The 20,297-nt window shown below is 52.3% G+C and overlaps 1 protein-coding gene across 4 annotated transcripts in view; it reads left to right on the forward strand.

The window, feature by feature from the left end:
- Positions 1-20,297, forward strand: part of Utx (Utx histone demethylase) — a 134,773-nt gene that overhangs the window by 19,401 nt on the left and 95,075 nt on the right. Inside the window, exon 1 of one of the 4 annotated variants that reach the window (XM_065455642.1) lies at positions 4,963-5,337. The exons of 2 other annotated variants lie outside the window; for them this stretch is intronic. The gene's annotated coding sequence lies outside the window, so the exon portion shown is untranslated. Of the gene's footprint in view, positions 1-4,962; positions 5,338-12,832; positions 13,088-20,297 lie in introns of those variants that run through there. One more of the 4 variants, XM_065455643.1, reaches the window with a different exon arrangement.

Consider the following 20,297-nt stretch of genomic DNA (forward strand, 5'->3'; position numbering starts at 1 on the left):
TATGCGTTTTGCATGTATTTGAATAGGCAGCATCGGAGTTGGGGCCCGAGCTAAAAGCTTCAGGGTTTCGTTGTAGTTGAATACATTAGCGCAACTAGGGTGGCCAGAACGCCGCTGACCAGTCAGTTGTGGCGTCGTAGGTGCGATTCGCGACTGTATATGCTGGTGGTCGGACGTTAATCGTCCTTTCCAATCTCGTGCTCGAACAATCGCATTCGTTATTACCGAACCAGAATAGTTATCGACTAGAAATAGACGTACCAAAGCAATCGGTGCGGCCAATTTTGCGGAAAGTGGGGCAATGTTTCGGTCATGCGCGCAATCTGGGCCACGCGACATCAACATCTCGAATGGCCGCGGCTGGAGTGGGTCCGACCACCCCGGCGTTATAATGCCACAGCTCGCGCGGGGCATACGTACAGTCGGCGTCAAACGTTTACGGACTACAGGAGCGGGAGAAAACAAAATCAAAAACATTTATGTTGCCTGAATGCACAGATGGCCTGTACTGTCGTAGCGTTTTACTGCTTGCGGTCGCAAGCTGCTCGGAAATTTAACTTCTTTTTTCGCGCAGCTCCTGCTTCGTAAACATGTAGCGTCGACTGCTGCATTCACTCACAGGAGGGCGCACCTTTCTCACCCTATATATTTCGTCGCGTTCCTTTGTATGCTTTATCAGTGTACATTTTTTCTATGAAATTTCCTCTCTCTCTCTTGGTGGTTGCGTCCTCATGTAGGATATCCAGAGCACCCCGCGGCGACCAGAGTTTTCGGCTTCCGGTAGCTTCCGGGTCTCGTTTCAATGTGAGAGCGTTACTTGACCTATTGTGCAACCCCGCCGTCATCAGAGAGTCGTGACAGAAAAACGGCACACAAATTAACGCCAGGCTCAGCAGCCGCTGCTACCGCTCCGTATAGCCGAGCGCGCTAATTAACCACTGTGCCACCGTTGCAACAGGCGACAGTGATGAATATCTTCGAAGCTGTCCACTACACCGTTCACGCGGTTGGGCTCTGTCTGGTGGGAGATTCACTAGATTGCGCGTGATGGGAGTGTTCACTAGTGTTCCTGTGTATGCTCCAGCAGCGAGCATTATACAGGAACACTGGTGTTCACTGCCGACGAAGCACGAGACTATCAGACGCTGTCGCCGGAGCCCGTGTTACGACGACGACCAATAAGATGTAACGCCCCTTGGATACGCGCCCAACAACGACTAGAGGACGTGCCCCAGAGTATGAGATGGAGTTCGCCTGTGAACCCGATGAATAAATGTAGTGTCAGCACCGTGGTGTCATCGTGCCGAAAAGTGGTGTCATTGCACAGGAACACTCAATGCAATGTGCGTGAAACACTCCGTAAATAAAACGCAGCTGAGGGATCGCAGTATGGCCGGTTTGGCGTCTTGCGTTGTTGGGACCTCGTAAGGAGCAACATTACGCTCGGAAACATAACACAGCAGCACTGTGGACTCGGCAACATTTCGCCGCAGCACCAAACTCGGCGAGACACTCGGGGAATGCTCTCGCATTCGCGCATCATCAGAGTTGCTTAGGTGCCCCTATATTTTACCGCGTGCAATACTTGATTGGAATTCCATACCGCTAGTATTCTTTTTTTTAATTCGTGCAACGGAATGTCGTGTGTGACATCTGAGCAATCCCGATATCATTAAAGCGAAGCTTTCTTTGCCTCTTCGACTTTCCCGCGCTGCTGTCTGGTCGAATAGCTTACACACAAGACGAAATCTCTGCATAACCCATACGAAGTTGGAAGTTCTGACATGGCAGTAACACCATTGTTTAGCTTGGCCTTTTACACCTTTGTCACTACGTGATTTTTTGCCCCTGTATATAGCACGCTTCAACATCCTTACCCTTCTTAGCCGACTCTTGTCTTCATACTCTAACTCATTGAATGTACCCATAGTTTTGGCGCTCTTTGGCCAAATATGCCCTTGCGCCATTTAAACCCATCAATCAATCAAGCTCCCATATTTACTACCTTATGACCTTGTTCTAAACGGAATTGCGCTGTGATACAGCAGATGGTATTTAATATTCTCGCTGCCACACACATTCGTCATCAAGGGCACAATTCCTTTCAGGATTGGATCTGCATAATTATGTATTTATTTGTTTTCATCGCGAATAAGGCGTCGTGGAGCTGCTTGAACTTCAAGAAGATGGGCGCTGGGACGGATGAAGCGGCAGACCCGGAAACTGTCCGCGGGCTTTATCCTGTTCGGGTGACGTTCCCTTTCAAGGATCGATGCCAGCCGCTGCCAGGCGCGCACCGCTGCCAAGCGGTCGGGCGCGTTCGCGTCGCGCTTTCTGGTGGTGGCAGCGGCGGCGGCAGCGCCTCCCCGAAATAGAAACGGAGAGCGCACGAACTAATCTCAGAAGACAGCCGAGCAGGGCCGCCTGCTTCGGTGCGGGAGGGCCAGCCAGCCGCGCGGGCCGCGTGTGTTCTGTGTCGTCGTCGCCGCCGCCGACGCGGGGGCGTAATTTTTTGCTCGTGCCTGTGTGCTGCGTGAGCACGCGTCCGACCCCGAAGAACTGCTTCTTCCTCCCTTTTGTTGTGCACCCTCCACCTCTTCGCTCGGCCGGAGCGGCAGCAGACACAGCGCCGGAGAGAGAGAGAGAGGAGAAGGCGGCACACTTCCGCCGTTTTCCTTGCGCTCAGTGTGCGCACGGCCTCTCGACTGTGTGCGTGTGCGTCTGTGCGTGCAGCGCTCCGGTGCTGCTGCAGAATTCTCCGTGTCGCCGACGGTCGCATTCCAACTTCCTCGGTTGGCCGTTGCGCCCTTGCAAGACGTGCGAGTCGCGGCGCGTGTGTATATGTGTGAAAGAAACCCTGCTTGCAGTGCGTGTGCCTCGGCGGTCGCTGCTGTGGATTCCGCCGACGTTTTCCGTCGTCGTCTGCACTGTGCCGATCTCGGCGAGCGGCGGCCGTCTGCTCTGGCTCCGGCCCGCTTGCCGTTTCGGTGAGGCGCTCGCCGCGCTTATCGACCTTTTCTCCTCTTACGGATTACTTCCGTTCGTGTGTGTTTATATACAGCTCGTTGCAGTGTTTCGCAACTCCGCACGGAACTGCCGTTTTGAGAGCGTCTGGCCTCCCTTCGCCGCCGGCGACGGGTCTCCGTTTGTACACACACGCACCGTACGGTTACGAAAGCGCCGAAGCACGAGAAGGTGCGGTCGCCGCCTTCGCGCGCAGCTGGTTTCGCTGCTTGGGAATGCGTACGTCGCTGCAGTCAGCTGTGTGGTCGGTGCTGCTCGTTGAGTCTTCGCGGTGGAGGAAAGGACGGCTCTCCTGCTGCTTCGACGAGTGTAGGCCTGCGTCCTGAGGCAACGAGAAAGTACTGTGCGAACGCTTTTTTTTCGCCCGCGACAGTTCTGCTTTCTTGCGTGGCTCGCGTTCCTTTCCGTCTGCTGCTGGCCTCTGTGGGTCGCTCCGAAAGGCACCGAGGTCACGCCTATATCGATTACCGCGCGGTCCAGCAAGGGCGTGTGGAAACCGCATGTGCAGCTTTTGCTGAGGGACCACGAACGCGCGTAAACATCGACTATCCAGTCTTATGCATGCTTCTCTGCGACTCTATGAGTCTTTTATCGTTGCTGAAGGAAATAACGATTTCTTGTCGACTGGTGACATCTGTGAGTGATCGGGGAGACCACGAACGTCGATCTCCTTGCTTTACTTTTCTCGCCGATGTTTTAACGAAAAGAAGTTATCAATAGGGGTCTCGGGCGACTCCTACTTTGCCCTTCTGGCATTTGGAAACAGCCGCAGGGGGTCATCTTTCGTTGGGCGAGCGTGAAATTGGCCCTGAAGGAGGGCGTGTTCAGTGTTTACCAACAGATCAGGCTGCGAGAGCGAAGCCCTCGCGCTCTACGCTCCTTTCCCCTGTGGCCCTGTTACCATGACACCGTGCGGGCGGCGTGCTCCGAATGTGGTTACCACGGCAACCATGTCGCGAACGGCATTTTGGGATCGTTTCGGGCCAGGTGGCACCTCCGCGTCGTCTGCTGTAACTCTCCGTTGATCATCGTCTGGCGAGCATGGAATTCAACGTGGCGCTGTGCGAGCTTCGTTGTCCCCGGTTTTGTTCGCGTAGGGCAAGGAAAGAGTGAATCAGAAAGAATACACGAAAGAAAAAGACGCGAGGCAGTCTGACTCGTTTACGAGAAAATCCTGCGCTAAACTAGTACAAAGAAAAACAACATCGACAGTCAGCTAACTACACTGCCAAGCGTAGAAAACGACCAACAATCGCTCATCCGACGTATAGTTATTTTGTCATCGGCATTAGTGCGTTAGGTGAAATACCAATCGTTGTTGTCGTCGTTTCTTGTTATTGCGTTAACCTCGTTTTACTGCCGTTCTTGTTACCGTCCCGGGCACGTTCGCAGTTTCCATCGTTGGCGCGACAACACTTTTAAACGCAGCCCGATCCCCGTCCTAACAACGTTGACGTTTCCAGAGAAAGCGCGTTTGCGGTTCTGCTTTTTCGCCCCGAGGGAGAGCGAAAGAGCTTGGCGTCTCTCCAGGAAACGGGGCCGACGTTGCAACAGCCGCGAGCATTGCTGCTCCTGTCGCTGCTGCCGCCGTCTGGCTGTGACTGTTGTGTTGCGTTGCGCTTCGCGAAGGCGACTGACCGAAGGAACGACTGAGTGGCCGCGATTCGAAAGCGCAGGAGTGCGTTTGTTTCTGGCCGGCTACTTGGCTTGCACCCGTGCGCACGGATTTTCTTCGGCGGCGCTTTGCCTCGAGGAGCGGGCCTCCGTCGGGAAGGCGTATCGCATATTTCTCGACGGAGCAGCGTCGGGAGCCTTCGAGAGAGGAGGCAGTGGCGTCCGTGTGCGTTAACATTGCGTGCACAAAGAGGTGCCGCTCGCGTTCCTTTGCGCGCCGTTGGTGCAATTCCTGGTAAACGAACGCTTTAGCGGCATCAGATCGCGCTGCGGGACAACCGGCGTTGGTCGTTGCATCGGCGGTCACCCTTCTCTCGCCCGCGCTCATCTGTGCCGTTCGGCGTCGCGCTCTCTGGCTTTACGTAAAGCGCGGGGATTCTCGACGTTTGCATCCATCCTGGCGAGCCCTCCGTCAACCTCTGTGTGTGCGTGCGTGTGCTGTGTTGACGTCACGACCGGTGTTACATGGTGACTGCCGGCTGCGCGTCGTCGACTCGCCTGGCTGCGTGCGCTCCCGACGGCATCATCCGATCGTCGCCCCTGCGCCGAGCCTCTGGATTTTAAAGGTCGTCGGGCGTCCCTGACCGCGGCGTCGGCTTGATCTCCGGGACATCCCCGCCGTCGCTCCAGGCTGCATACGTGAGTGCCTATTCTTCTCGCGATAAGGTCACCAACGCTGCAAACCGCCACATCGATCAGGATTGGCTGGCTGGTGGTCCGTTACTCTTTTAGAAGTATAAGCATTTTATCTGCAGGGAAAAACGTCGCTGTATATAGCGTAGCATAGTGTATACGACTCGACGTATAACGTTTTCACATGCTCGAAAGTCATGCTAGAACATTCTACCACTGCGTTTCTCGGTGTATTTGGCGTGCGAATTCCGTTTATCGCACTGAACTGTGCTGTTCACACGACTTACCGTCGCGTTGCATAGAATAACCTGTTTGGGACAATTGAGCTATACCACTTGCGTTCATACGTCATCGCTTCCTAGCTGGAGATATCCGCACACACTCGCTGCTGATGTAAAACCGTGCCGGGCCGGCAAGCTTATCATGGTAAAGCGTTCTATCGACGAAGTGCTATTTAATTCACGCCTTCCTTCCTTTCTTTCTTTCCCTTTTTTTCGCGTCCGCCCCAATTGCGTTACGTGAGAAATTTAGTGAATTTCGGTGTATCTAGTGCGAGAAAAGTTTTACAAATGCTATGTCGAATCATGTTTTTTTCCTTACTTTTTCTTTTCTCTCTTTTTTTTGTCATCTTTCGGAAGCAGTCTTATGAAAACCGTCAATTGATCTGCGTCGACCACTGCAAGGTCACGAGTACGTGATTCGGCGATAAGAAGTGTTGCGTTTCCGCCTGCCTTAGTACGGCATGGAGTCGCGGTCTCTGTGGCGCCAACGCCGTGGTACCTACTGGTTTCGGGATCGACCCACTCACCACCCTGTTTAAGTGCGTCGCCTCCACAAGTGTTCCCGACTCGCTGCTCTCGCTTCGTACGTTGCGAGTTGTGACGCGTCTGTGACGCGTGGCTGTTCCCCCGGACGATGGAGTGACAAGAGGAAGCGCCGTCTGACCTCTCCGGTGCGGCTGAATAGCGGCGCGGTGTGACACGGAATGTAGCTGTTGATGCTGTTACCGCTCTGCCATTAGTACTTCTCCCCAATCGCGCATGCGCGGTAATTCTTGCCCATGCGCAATTGGGGAGAAGCGGTAGACCTCTGTACGGTAGACGATGTACCCCAATGTGTTACAGGGCACGGATCAGTTTACTTGCACTGCATACCTGGAACGGCTGTCTGAGGTCCTTGCACCTTTGGAAGCGGTCACCAAGGGGTCATCGTCAACGCGCAGAGTGACTCATATTTGCGACGTGCTTATCTCGCCGACATGTGTCAGCAGTAGGTCGGGGCGTCTCCGTTGTTCCCTCTTACGAAAGCGTTCTTTCCTGCTCGCCCACGTTGCACTAGCAGATGGCTCTTCGCGGGGCGTCGTTGCGTAAATGATTGCGAACGCGCGCGGCGGTTCCCTCTCGTCGCTAGCGTTCATCGCGTGTTTCTACGCATGCAGCGCTTCTTTCTTTTTTTGAAAGTCAGCGTCGCCCTTTCTTTCCTGGCGATGCGTGCGCAGCCGTTGACATGTTTATCGGAAAAGGCGCCCGACTTTGCAGTCTTCTAAGTGGGTTCCGCGCAATGAGCCGTTGGCATGCAGTCGCGCAGGCCCATGACGTGACTGCCGAAAACTTTCCCGATTGACGACACTGCCCACCCGGAATCTCGGTGTGAGTATCCGGCGGCCGCGCTTTTGATCTCTGGCCCCATTTGTGCTTCTATGATTCCTCCCACCCCGTATCAATCGATCAATCAATCAATTAATCGATCGATCGATTGATCAATTCTCATCTTGTCTCTCATCCATACAGAATCCGAGAGAGATGATCGCAAAGGCATCGTAAAATCATTCGTGCGTTTGTTTTCTAAGGGAGTATATACGTCTTCGTCATTGAATTGTCGGAAACGTTTTTATTGGCTAATTAAACGATAACTACGATCGCGCTGTTTTTTGTCTTGTGCCTCCTTGTAAGAGCTGCTCACAAACCAGCGGGGCACGCTTGAGACCAAGAAGGAAATAAAAAACGAGCACTCTGCTTTTAAAGCAACTTATGATCGCCGCTGTACACGCAGTCTCTGGGACCATTTGGCTGTTTCTCGTCAGCACGTCTAATTATTTTCCTTCATTAACGTGGCGTTGCACTTGCGGCTGTTCTCGGATGTCTACCAACATCTGCGAAGGGCGTCCTTGTGCCATCCTAAAGCACGCTGTGTATGTAATAGCCCTGAAACAATTGACCTTCTCTCTCTCTCTCTCTCGTGTTCGGTATGCTAGCGCTTTCGAGGTGAACGCAGACGCTACGTGGAGACCGTATCTTGCTTTAGCATATCTTGCGTTACGCAGTCTCCGCAATACTTTCAGTCGGGGCACTAGCGTGAACTTAGAACAGCAACAACAACAGTTTGCTTGACTGCGGCAATTTTTACCACGCCGTAAACAAGTCTTCTAGGAACCTTCCGTCATTTAGTGGCGCTTTTTTTCTTCTTTCTTGTAGGGGCTACGTTAAAAAACTTTGCACTCTGAAAGAAGATATAGATGCATTGTCTTTACATTAACATTTTCCCTTACATTTCCTGCAACACAGGTACGCGTGCTGTATAATTCTAAGGATATGACGACGAATGTAGAATACCGCACGCGAACTATGTAAGCACCGGGGTCATCCATTGGTTTAGGTTTATCGGGCTACCTGGTCCGCTATAGCAGCTTTCTATTAATAAATTCATTGCTGCGCGTCTCGAATATTGCGCTGCTGTAAGGGTGCCACGATGGTGGTGCAACTTACTTTATCTCCCCTCCGCCCTTTTTTTATGCGAAGCATATTACGAGAGCTCAACCCAGCTCCTCAGGCGCGGCGGTGTCGCCTTCAATGACCTTTGACCCCATGCCATACCACGTGACACCGTGACGTCACGACAGAGGAGAAACGGGGCTCCAACTCGCGCCGTCGCGGCGGTATATAAGCAGCTGCGCTTGTTTCTAGGCCGCTTTGGCTCAACTCTTGCAAGATGGGCTGGGTGGGAATCGAACTAGGGTCTCCGGAGTGTGAGACGGAGACGCTACCACTGAGCCACGAGTACGATGCTGCAAAGCGGTACAAAAGCGCCTCTAGTGAATGCGGTGTTGCCGTGCGTCGCTTGCTCAGGCGCACATTTCGTTGCCGCGCCGAACGCTGCGTTGCTCGACGCTCACCGCGTCCATACGGGGCGCGTAGTCGCTGCGCCGTAGCCCATTGTCTTACACGGCTTGGCGGATCGACGGGAACGCTATCGCGTTCCACTCTTGAAGGCGAAGCAGAGTAACGCATGAGTTGTTTCTTCGTCTAGCCGAACCAAATATAGCCGAGCAACAGCAGTTCACCAGGCTAAACAGTGGCTCAACAACTAAAATAAAGGCTAGTATGCTTCGCATCCTGAGCTTAACCTTAGCTAAGCCACAGCCATTTTTTTCCTAATTCGTCGCGTTGTTACGTGCAGCTGTCACCTCTCTCTCGTCTGCCAAGCCCTGTCGTGTGCGAGCGAGAATTTGAGACGAAAGCAGCAGAAACGTTTCGCGATCGCTTTATTTATTTATTTATTTATTTATTTATTTACTTATTTATTCATGTTGCGAAATGGCTTATAAAGAAGGATCGGTGTTCTTCGTGCCTTTTCCCTTTGCATATGGCCCGGCGCGCAGCGGCCTGCGGTTTCGGCCGCGTGTGTGACGAAAGCTCTGCGCGAGGGGGGGGGGGGGGAAGGGGAGACGTTGCGGCTGCTTCATTGCCTTCTCACTCCTCGTAGCGCTGGCTGCGCAGCTTCAAGCAGCGTGCTGAGGGTGCTCCCTCGGTGGCAGTGAATTAGCAACGCGGAGATATAGGTCGTAGGGCGCTAGATTGATAGACGCTGCTTCCTCTCTGCAAGAGCGACTATGCCTTTGTGTGCGTGCGTGTGTGTGTGTGTGTGTGTGGTTTTTTTTTTCTTTGTCGCGGACGCTTTGGCTCCGTGCCCTAGCACAGAAGCGCCTGTATTAGGTTCCGGCTCCTGGCTGACGGAAATTGGCTAGACTCGGGTGACCGCTATTGCGCGCGCACGTGCACCCGCTCTCTCTCTCTCGAGCACGGAGAGAGGGAAAGTGAGACGTGTCTTGTAACGACGGCGTTACAACTACAAGGAAAAGAAACCAACGCTTAGCGCCCGCGGTGTGTTCCCACCTCGCGTCATCCTTTTGCGTATCGCGAAATGGAGACGGTTACGAAGCGGTCGGAATGAGTCTCCTCCGAACACGTTATTGAAGTGCTGGACGAAGTCCGGCGTGCGGGTGTCATCTGCTCTTCAAGGGGGAGGGGTGAGCGAGACCGCAAGTGCAGTGCTTGCACTGAAGGTCCAAGAAAATGATTGCTGAGCCGAAATATCGTACCATTACGCTTACTCTATATATACTGTATGCGCGTGCGAAACAAAGAAAGGCGGAAGTCGTCGTGGTCGTCCCGTTCTCTGCAAATCGAAGCGCTCAATAAATAGTTTGGGGATCGCTCGACTTTGAACGGCTGCAAACGGGAACCAGAGAGGGCAATTTTTCCCAGTGAATCTAAGCTGCTCTGTAGCGAAGCAGCCCCTCTGCTCCCCACCACCCGGCGGCAAATCGATGCCTTCCGGTCGGACCATTGGACGATCCCGCGCCAGGGACTGCGCATGCGCACTGCGTGTTGGCTCGCTGCTCCCCCCCCCCCCCCCTTTGAACGACCAGCAGCTGCCCGCTGCTCCGTTCTGTTTACCATCACGGTCGCTCTTGCCCGCTCTTTCGGCTGCACTGTCCGCCACTTTTCTTTGCTTTAATGCTGGTTTGTGGCGGCCCCCGTGTTTGTGCTTGATTGAGACTTTGATGGCAGCAAGTGGTGTAATAACAGCCCCCGGAAGCCCGAACGGGCCTGTTCTCGCTTGTCGTCAGCAGACCCGAAATTCGAAGCGAGCACGTATACGTGCGGTTCTCCGATGTCCGCCCTGTCCGTTTAACGTCGCCACGTTGCTCCCCGTTGTTCATCGGTCCTCCTATCCCTCCCGCGGGACTCGGGGTGTGCCAACGGTGATTAAAAGGACGCCCGCCAATCTGTTTCCCATTGGCGCCGCGATGCCGGGTTCTCTCGCTCGCGCAAGTCGCCGAGTGTGGCGCCGTATTTCGGTCAGTCGGCCACTCTTTCAAACATCTCGTTGCTGTGCAAAGGTTCGCGGAGTCTTTTCGATTTATCGGCCCGGAGTGCCCGAGGCGCCGCTTTGAGCCAATCAGCGTTGGCGTTGGCGTCTTGGGCAGCTTCTGGACCGGAAATCGAAGGGGCCCGCTGTAACCACAGAATCGTATTAATTGCTCGATAAAACGACCGATGCAACGTACGTGGACACTTTTGCCTCGCTCTCAACCGCGTAAGCTCTAAGCCAGGAGGTACCCTAACTCCCAACACATTGTGTGGCACTGTCTCCCAACCTGTAAAAACCCCGTCTCCTTCCTTTTCCCTCCACACCCCATCGGCTACTTGGCTGACACAAGCCACCTCCTTATCGGCACAAGAGTACCTGGTGAAATACATCAACACCGAGTTGAAAGGTTGCACCAGCGTGGCCATGGACCTTGCTGAGGCTCGGGGTAGAGTTTACGCAAGGAATCCTTCGTGCCGTATGGATGAGTACGTCCAGGAGTAGGAGTGAAAGATAGAGGGGTTTATTTTGCACTAATTGCATGTAGAAACAAGTCGTCAAATTTTAGTCAGAGCTCACACATGTCTGCAGACGTCAGTACACCTCAGCACCTTCTCACGGCACCAAAGGTCCGCTTTTGAAACGGTTCTTCCCTAGTTCCCTACACAAGTGAATTCGATGACCTTGTTGCGGCCGATCAGAGGGGTCGAATAGTTCACAGAACTCCGCCTCTGATATCCAACCTTCGAAGCAAGGACGACGCATTCTGGAAACAAATGTTGTTCGCGCTCCTTCCACGACACAGTTCACGCTCTCTCCACGAAAGTTGTCGACTGGGTTCCTTGCTCTCCGCGACGGCCATCTTGTCAGGGTAAGGAGATTAGTGTTCACGCTCGTTAGCGCTATCGGTTCTAAGTGAGGCTCTTTGTTCACACGTCGCAGTCGGTGTCGGGCATTGTCGCCGGCTCGGCTTCGCTGGTGAAACGGGCTGCCTCGGAGGAAAACACCCAAAGAATGCGCACTGCCGATCTCGGGTGCAACAGCCTCCACCAGCTCCATCGTCGATGTCAAATGAGATATTCATCTCTCTCTCTCTCTCTCTCTCTCTCTCTCTCTCTCTCTCTCGAAATTCTGTTAGGGTGCTGGCTCACACGCGTGACAAAGAGCACCCCGGGGGGCCGCGCTGGGCTGCTTTCGATGGTGAGGGTTGCTGCTGGTTAAGGCTAGCGCCCGTCGAAAAAAAAAAAAGAGGGCAGGTGCGAGGTCTTCGGGAATCCATGTCTTGTTTAGTTTGGAAAAGATCATCCCATGTGCTACCGCGTCCTATGGTACTACAGTATTAGAAGAAGCGTAAACTATACAATCGAGCGCCACTACAACTAAATTACCTTTATAACGAAGGAACAATTCGGTCCCGGTTGTATTGTTCGTTGCGCGACCTTTTACAACGAAGTGACCTGTACAACGAATAATTTCGGAGGCCCCAGGCACTTCGTCGTAAAGGCGTTCGACCGCGTAGAGTAACAAAGCATCGGCGTTCCACATTCTCTCTTTCAGTCGTTCCGAAGGAGGGTATTTATCAGCTTTGTGACGCGATTGCTTGTGTGTGAATCAGTCCTCGTGAAAAGAGCCAACTTGGCGTTCCCTTTTTTCCGAAGCGTGCACTTATCGGCCACCGTCCCTCTCCGTGCTGCGAGGTTTCGTGCTTCGAGTGGTGACCGCCGAGTGCAGTGCACGTGCAGTGTAGTTGCACGTGTGAGCGCGCGCATTTTACACACGGCGCTCGTCGCCCAAATCGTATGCGCAAAATCGAGTGACGCATGGAGCTCGCGTAACATGCGCCAATGTACGTAACTTCCCCTTTACTTAATCGCTCTTGGAAACCCGCTTCCTTCGTTTCCTCGAGGCCTTGTGTACATATCCTTCCGAGACAATTGGCGCGGTAGCGTTGTTCGACCTCCGAAAGAAAGAAAAGAAACGTAGGCTGCAGCGCGCTACGATCTGCCGCTATCGCTTCCTGATATGCGCTTGTGTGGAACTACCGGCTTATCGGTGGTTGTAGTTAGCTCTCTTCAACCAGGCAAAAAGCCGATAGGAAGACAATCGAAAAGTGAGCGGGAACGTGCGCAAACTTGTGCGACCTTGCATGAGTCATTCTTTTTTTTCCCAGCGAAGCTGCTCTTGGTCGCATTTATCTCCGATGCCATGTTTACCATGTCTGTTCTGTTTCATCTGCCGGACAAATCGCTCTTTCTGCCGCTGCTTATATAGCTATACATACACGACGCCTCAGACCGCTCACGTGACTTCCTTTATACCGCCCGCGGCTTTTAGGTTATTGGCGGTTCTTTTTTTCTCACCCCCATTGGCGCGGCTGCCGAGTGTGCAACGGTTTCTAATTGACAGCGCTTAGGTTGATGCGTCTCAGCTAGCGGATGCGCTAGCCGAGATTCATCCGATCCATCCCGGACTCGCTGTCGGCCCTGCATACGGAAAAAAATATTGCAAAGTTGGTTTCGTTGTACCCGAGCTGGCGTCACTTCGGCGTCTTGCGGCATTCTCAATTGCCCCGCGACTTCCAAACTATACCAGCAAACTCTTCAAGGTGCGTAAACTGTATATTCCTACTTTTTTTTTCAGCGTTATCCGGCATATGTGTGTACATAAGTTATTCGACGGCGGTCGCTCTTGCGTCTTCCTATGACTCGCGCTTCAGTCAGCGCCATCTCTGTATCATTTCTTGCGGCTCCCGAGGATGCAGTCACCCAAACACTTTGTGAAGTTAATGCATGCTCGTTTTACCAGTTCAACTCGACCCGCCTCGCTGTTATTTCGCGGCACTTGTTCGCTACCTGCGAGTGGCTCCAATGAGCAGTTGCCGCCTAGCGCTTCGACAATTGCCCTCAGCTTCCCCCCAGTGGAGCCTCACGCGGTTGTGATTTTGCCCGCACGTCGTCTTTTTTTCCCGCGTTTTCGTTCTCCAGCAGTCGGGGTATGGACGCTTCTCGTGGCATACATTTTCGCGTGCAGCATGTCGAGGTTTTAACTCGATATGCTGCGACAGCTTATAATCTATACACAGCAGCTTTCATCGTCGAATCGCCGATGCTTTCGTCGCTCCGTATTTCTCATTATATTTCGCGCTATGTTTCGTTGCGTCTCCATCCAGTGTGACACTCCTTTGTAGCCTCTATTACATAGCAAACGGTGTTGCGCATTCATGGAACGACTGTTGGAAAAAAAAAAAATTGTGGGGTTTATTTGACGTCTCGAAATTTCGCTGCGGTATATAGGGGACGCTCCATGTTGTGGAAGACTACGGATTAATTTTCACCGCCTGCGATTCTTCGATGCGCACGCACTCGAAGCACAGTGTGCGCGAGCTTTCTTCTTCTTTTTTTCTTTTCTTTGCTTTTTTCTTTTTTTTGCATAGCGCGGCCTGGGATCGAACCCGAGCGCTCGTGCCACGGCCTCGGTGATCGGGCGGTGCCGCATGCACGCAGCGTGAACCGCTTGAATCTCGGGGGCAACGCCCGTGTGCCAGGCAGCGCAATGACGTGGTCGCACGAGCCGCCGTGGCAGCTAACGACGGGAAAGTATTAGCCATATAGTAAACGCGAAAAAAATTGCGGCGAGCGCAGTGAATGAGCCCAGTTCAGTGGGCAGCGAATTAACCCTGCGGAGTTCCCCTTGAAGGCTTCTTTTTTTTCATTATTAATTTGGCAGTCGCGGGCTTTCTTGAGTAAAGGGCAAGGCGCAGTAGACCTGGACAGAACAAGAACACAAGCGACAGGTCTATTGCGCCTTGCCCTTCACTCATTCAAGCATGAACCAGCTAGCCCGAGCAAGAAAGAGCTTTATTACATGGGCTTTTTTGCTTCGCGTCGTAAAAGTCGCGCACGAAGTGTACGTGATCGCAGTCTCGTCAGCGCCACGGGACGCCATGGGGGCGCAGTCCACCTCGCTTCCGTATATAGTCAAGCTTGTAGACAGTACAAGTGGCGGTGTAGCTGTTTCGGTGGTCATGCGTGTCGGAGCAGGCGCGCTCGCACGTGCGACACACGCGCGCGCGCAGCTGTCGCGTTCACTTAATTGTGCGCGTCGGGTCGGGAGTCGCGGTGTGCGGTATAGTATATATAAACGTGTTGACTTATCGTTGCCTCGGCTGGCTTATCGTGCGAGCGTCCAGCGGCGCGTGATATTGCGCGGAGATTATGTTAGGCGCAGTACGTATCCGATGTGCGTTATACTTATCGTCGTCGTCGTTCAAATTTATGCGTGCTCTGCAGGAGGGAATCGAAGGCCCTTCCCGCCAGTCTCCGCGTGCTCGCGTCTTATGCGGCAGCGGACTCCGCCTTACATCGCCGTGCGTGCTAATTTGCCGATTTCAAAGCACGACCTCAACTTCTGCCGTCGTCGACGGCGTTTCCTTCCCCCCTTCTTTGGCGCGACCTTTCGGCCAGCGGTTATCAGTCCAGCGGTTATCTATCAGCGGTAATAAGACCAGCGGTTATCTGCCCTGCGCGTTACGTGGCCTGTCCGACTCCACATCTACTGTTTAATGTCACCTAGAACATCGGATACCATGTTGATTCACGCCGCTGCCTTTCCGGCTCAGTGTTATTACGCCTGTCGTTCTTTCGCTGCATCGCTCCTTGCCCGGTCTTTAATTTCTTGTCATTCTTTTCTTATTAAGCTCCAAGTTCCCGAATTTCGGCACCGTATGTTAGTACCGTCAGAAAACAATGACTGTATAGTTTTCTTGTTTTTTTTCTTCTTCAAAAGGCAGAGGTATACAAGCTGCCGTCCGTGCCTTCTCATGATCAGGGTTCCCCGCGAGCAATTGAGCCGAATCGACGTATCCTGGCATTGAGAGTATCGTACAGACTGATAGCGGAAGGCCCTGTCCGTGACCGTCAGAGATGTTGCGCTGTGATAGATTGTGTATCGCACAAGGAACGTTATTATTGCGTTACACGCCTCTTCTATTCGAGAACGGAACGATAAATAATAATAATAATAATAATAATAATAATAATAATAATAATAATAATGGTGATGATGCTAATAATAGTGATAATTTTCATATAACGGTTTCGTCGCGGCAAGGAACGTTCTCGCGTTGCTCGGTTCTTTCAACGAAATATAGTCTAAAAAATATTTTAATCGTGATGATTTCGACACCTTTATTACGGCGTATGAGTGAGTCACAGTCGGTCACGTTAAATGACCGCTACAGACAGGAAAGGTTAAGCTAATATCGTGCAGTGACAAAGTATACACGCATCTCCACTATATAGCAGAACGGTCGCTCTTGCCTTATAACGGGGGCAGCTCGCCGGCAAGCCGGAAAAGACGCAAGATTTAAACGAGGGATGGGTGGCGACGCCGTCCCGAAATTTCTCGCAATAGCTCGCCGTGACGTAACGAATTTTCGGATTTATCATCTGGTGTGGCCTAATCCGAGCATCTGGTCTAATTGTTAATCGGTAAAGAAAGAAAGAAAAAAAAGCGCTACGAGACATTTTAGAGGACTCAAAAGACATGAACCTATAGCAACTTTCTGGAACTTTTCATGCATTAAAGCGGCAAGGGTGTAGATAATAACGTACATTGAAATTTGTGACGTCACTCGACAGCCGTTGAGCTGTCGGCGCGAAATTCAGGGAGTTAACGTCCGCGGGCTCAATTTCGTACTCTGTGCAGCAGGTGTCAGCCCTCCTTTACCACTCCATGGAGATCCAGTTTTCAAAGAACACTGCACCCGTTTATATAGGCTGATGCAGCTTTGCCATCTGCGTATAGCGGCCCGCCCCTTCGGTGTTCCGCTGTTGTTAAGTTATGGCCTCGCCGGATGTCTTTAATGACACCGCTGCTGCTGCTTACGTGGTATGCACCACCAACAATACGCCGTTATAACGCCATCTATAGCAATTACCTTTCCACATGCAAGCGCCCGGGGGGGGGGGGGGGGTCTAACCAAACTAGGACAATATTACCAGCGTCTAATACAGCATACACCACGTATGCTATATTGCGCTTGTCTATTTTTCCGCACGTGTTCTCGATTTTTTTTTAAATATCGTTTCAACTATACGAATATCCCATAGTATACATAAGCGTGTGAATATTGATCACCGCGTGCGCGATAAATTATAATGTCGGTGTACAGCAGGCAGTTGCCGACGTCGACGCTGTCGTTATAAAACTTATTTTACAAAGCCAGCAGCTGGCGATAAACTGTGCTATATAGATGCTATATATAGAGGCCTCGCGAACAATAACTGAAACGGGGAAAACGCGCGGAAGACAAGAGATTCCCCCGGAAGATGATTGGTATCGTCCGTGCCAGCTCATTGTTGACGTCATCCGTGTGTTCGCAAAGCTCTAAATGATCATTTACCTCGTTCAGTCGGGATGAACAGGCGCCCTATATAGTTGAGCGGCAGCATGCAGGGCTACACACACACACACACATATACACACACATATATACACACACACACACATATACACACACACACACACACATATATACACACACACACACACACATATATACACACACACACATATATATATATATACATACACATATATATATACACACACACACACATATATATATATATATATATATATAGCATATGTTAAACTTGGAAGCGCTGCCTGCCTCCCTCTCGCTTGTATCGGAGCTGATTTCAATGCCTCTGGGCGGAATCGTGTCTTCTATTGAGAGACAATTACAGCGCTGCAATTTGCCCTACCTTTCACAACCTTGCCTAAGAACCTCTCGGGCGCAATCGTGTTGAACTAAATCAAGAAATACGAATTAAGGATGTATACGTTGTTCGTCAGGTAGCAAGCCTTAATCGTCATGATTTGCGCATTCGAATGGCTCTCAGCCCCATTGCCTTCGACGTCAAACGCTGCACATTGACCGCGCCGGTAAAAGAAAAAAGAAAGAGTTTAGTGTTTCCAGTTGTTAGTTGGGCCTCGAGCTGCCATTAACTAGCATCGCAGCGATATGGCAGACCGACTGCTCCGTATAGAGACCTATATAGCGCTAGTGTTCTGCGTTTGATCCTTAGATCAAGATGAACTATATAATTATAATGCGAAGCATTTTTTAGACACCACCGTGATTTTTTTTTTTTTGTAAGCAGGTGTTTCGCTGTCACGTCAGAATTGACTCCTTTTTCACGCACGCGCACCAGGTGGCGCGTCCTAGGTTAGCGTTGTGGGTTCTGGTCCAGATGACCTTACTTAGTGCGAAGCATTCTTTGCCTCCTATTAGGCAGTCTGCGGTCGGTCGGTTGGTGAGTAGGTGCAGCTTTGTGCCTCGGCTGGTTGCCTTACATGCGTGCGAGATAGCTGGGATTTGAACCCGGGTTCCCCAGTGCAGTCCAAGGCCCGATGCTTTTTCTCTATACACGTTAGGGCCGGTATAACGTAAAGTTATTCCGATTTGTTTTTATTCCAAATCGGCCCGTGGCTTTTCGTGATAGGTCAAAATGGCTGGGGCGCTGTCCATATGTGTGTTGCGCCCGCCAATATGGGCTGGGCCCGAACCATTCTTCGTGGCCTACAAGGGAGGGCTAATGGCCGATTTGGAAAAAAGACTGATTCGAATGGTGGTGTTGGTGTGGGGTTGTTGAAGTATGGGAGAGGCCTTTGCCCTGCAGTGGGCGTAACCAGGCTGATGATGATGATGATGATGATGATGATGAATGGTGTTACGGTGCAGGGCTACGGGTCAAGCGCACGCACGCACATTGCGCGAGGGAGCGACCTTGCCTCTCCTTCCGATTGCACCGCCTTCGGGATCGCCCCCGTGGTCGTAACCTTCTTTCTTCGGCGGAGTGCAATAATCCAGTGGTCATGCCGTCGCCGCCATATACTGTGTGTTCGTCGCCATCTTGATGCTAGTCGTCACACGCAACCGCTCGTCTCACACAAACGTGGCGCGCTCTACGCGTTAATGCTTTTTGCAGATCCCCAAACGATACGGCATAGCCATCTCACGTGCGAAGTAACATCGATTCTCGCCCACGTTGCGCGGGATCTGCGTCTCCGTTTTCCCTCTTTTGCCGGGAACTTCCGCGATTTCCGATAAAGGTGTCCCGATAAACCAGCGTCCGCAGTCTCGGAGGCCAGCCTACGTGCGCGCATCCTGGCCGCGGAAAGGATCGAGTTCGAGCCACTCGCGGGGACGCACGCACGCGCGCGCGCATCTCGTCCAAGAAGATTCGTCGTCGGGCGGCAGCGTCTGGTGTGCGCCTCCTCCGCCGCTTGCGCAAGGAGGACCCGTCCGAGAAAGCTGGGTGGGAACGGCGGTGGCAGCTGTCCCCCCGGCGACGGGTGGAAGTGGCGGACCAGGTGCGCGCGCCCCCCCCACTCGTTGCTCGTTTCTCTCGCGGGGCCTCTCTTTTTCACCCTCGTTTTCTTGCCGCCGCACCTGCACTTTCCGTGGACGAACGCGGGGTCCGCACACGCGCACACGTACGCGCATGCGCGGGTCGCCTTTGCACCCGCGCCAGAGGACGCGCGGAAACGTCGTGGTCCTGTACGTTCCATTGCATGCAAGCGAGCCGCAGCGTGCTCCAGGCTGTCGCCACGTACGGGACCGCGCTGCCCGTAATACACCGTCAGCGTCATGCAGTTTAAACGCGAAGAAGGAAAATAAATAAGAAATAAACTATGGCGGTATTATGTTTCAGAACCGCGGTCAGGTGATGAGGCATACGCCACACAACGTATAGTCTTCTCAGCCGCACTCCGGATTAATTTTGCCCACCGAGCCCTCCCTTGAAGGTGCAGCCCCAGTGCACGGTATACACGATGCGTTCCTGCGTTCGAACGCGATGCGATGCGTTCCAACGCGGCGGCCGCGGATGGAATCGAACCCGCGACCTCGTGCTCGGTACAGCACGACGTATAGCACGAGTTAGAGAAAGTAACTGAAGAACGCCTGTTACGCGCGTAGCTATACATGGAAGCGCGACGACGTCAAATGTATTATAATCGCTCCGTAGTCGGCTTCTAAGCACGGAATGTAGTCCCAAGTGCACGTTTTCGATTACGAATTAGGCCACAGTTACAAAATCGGGCGCAACTGGAAAAGGAACAACGACGCGTTGGAGCCGTTTTCTGCTTCGTCGCGTTTGAATTTAACCTGGTACAGTACGACGGGTGTTGGCATTTTCTCCCGCAACTATATGTTTCGCCGGGTAAACTGGGCCGATCCTGCCACTCGCACAGTCACGCTTGGTTTATGTACGTCGCAAATGGCGTCCGTATAACCAAATAACGGAGACGTGCAGTGGATCGTCGAATGTAAAGCAGCGACGATCGTTCACGTACTCGGTTCAAGTGATAGAGGAGTCAACGTAATTCGTCGTCGTGTGCTATTGCTTCAACCCTGTGTATGAGCGAGAGCAATAAGGGGATCCGATGGAGTTAGATTTTTTTTTTTTGAAATTTGTTAGCCATGTAGAACGAGACGTATATATAGCTCTACACTAAACAACATACACGAAAACGAAGTCGGATAAAGCATGTGGGAGGTTAATTGTTGCGTCTATCTGAAATGTATAGAACGTAATAAGGTATACAGGAAAGGGAAATTGCAGGAAAAAATCACTCGCCGCAGAAGTGTAATCTTTCGGTATAACTTTGTGTTCCCAAGCACGCCTATTACGGTGCACTGTGGCCGCTTAAAAGCAAAATCGCGCATCGTCGAAAGAAAGAAAAAAAGGCGCATTGTCCGTTTCAGGTTTCACGGTCTTCTCGGGAACTCAATGCTTACATAACAG

Source organism: Dermacentor albipictus, chromosome 1, assembly GCF_038994185.2.
Source record: "Dermacentor albipictus isolate Rhodes 1998 colony chromosome 1, USDA_Dalb.pri_finalv2, whole genome shotgun sequence".
Taxonomy (NCBI): Eukaryota; Metazoa; Arthropoda; class Arachnida; order Ixodida; family Ixodidae; genus Dermacentor; species Dermacentor albipictus.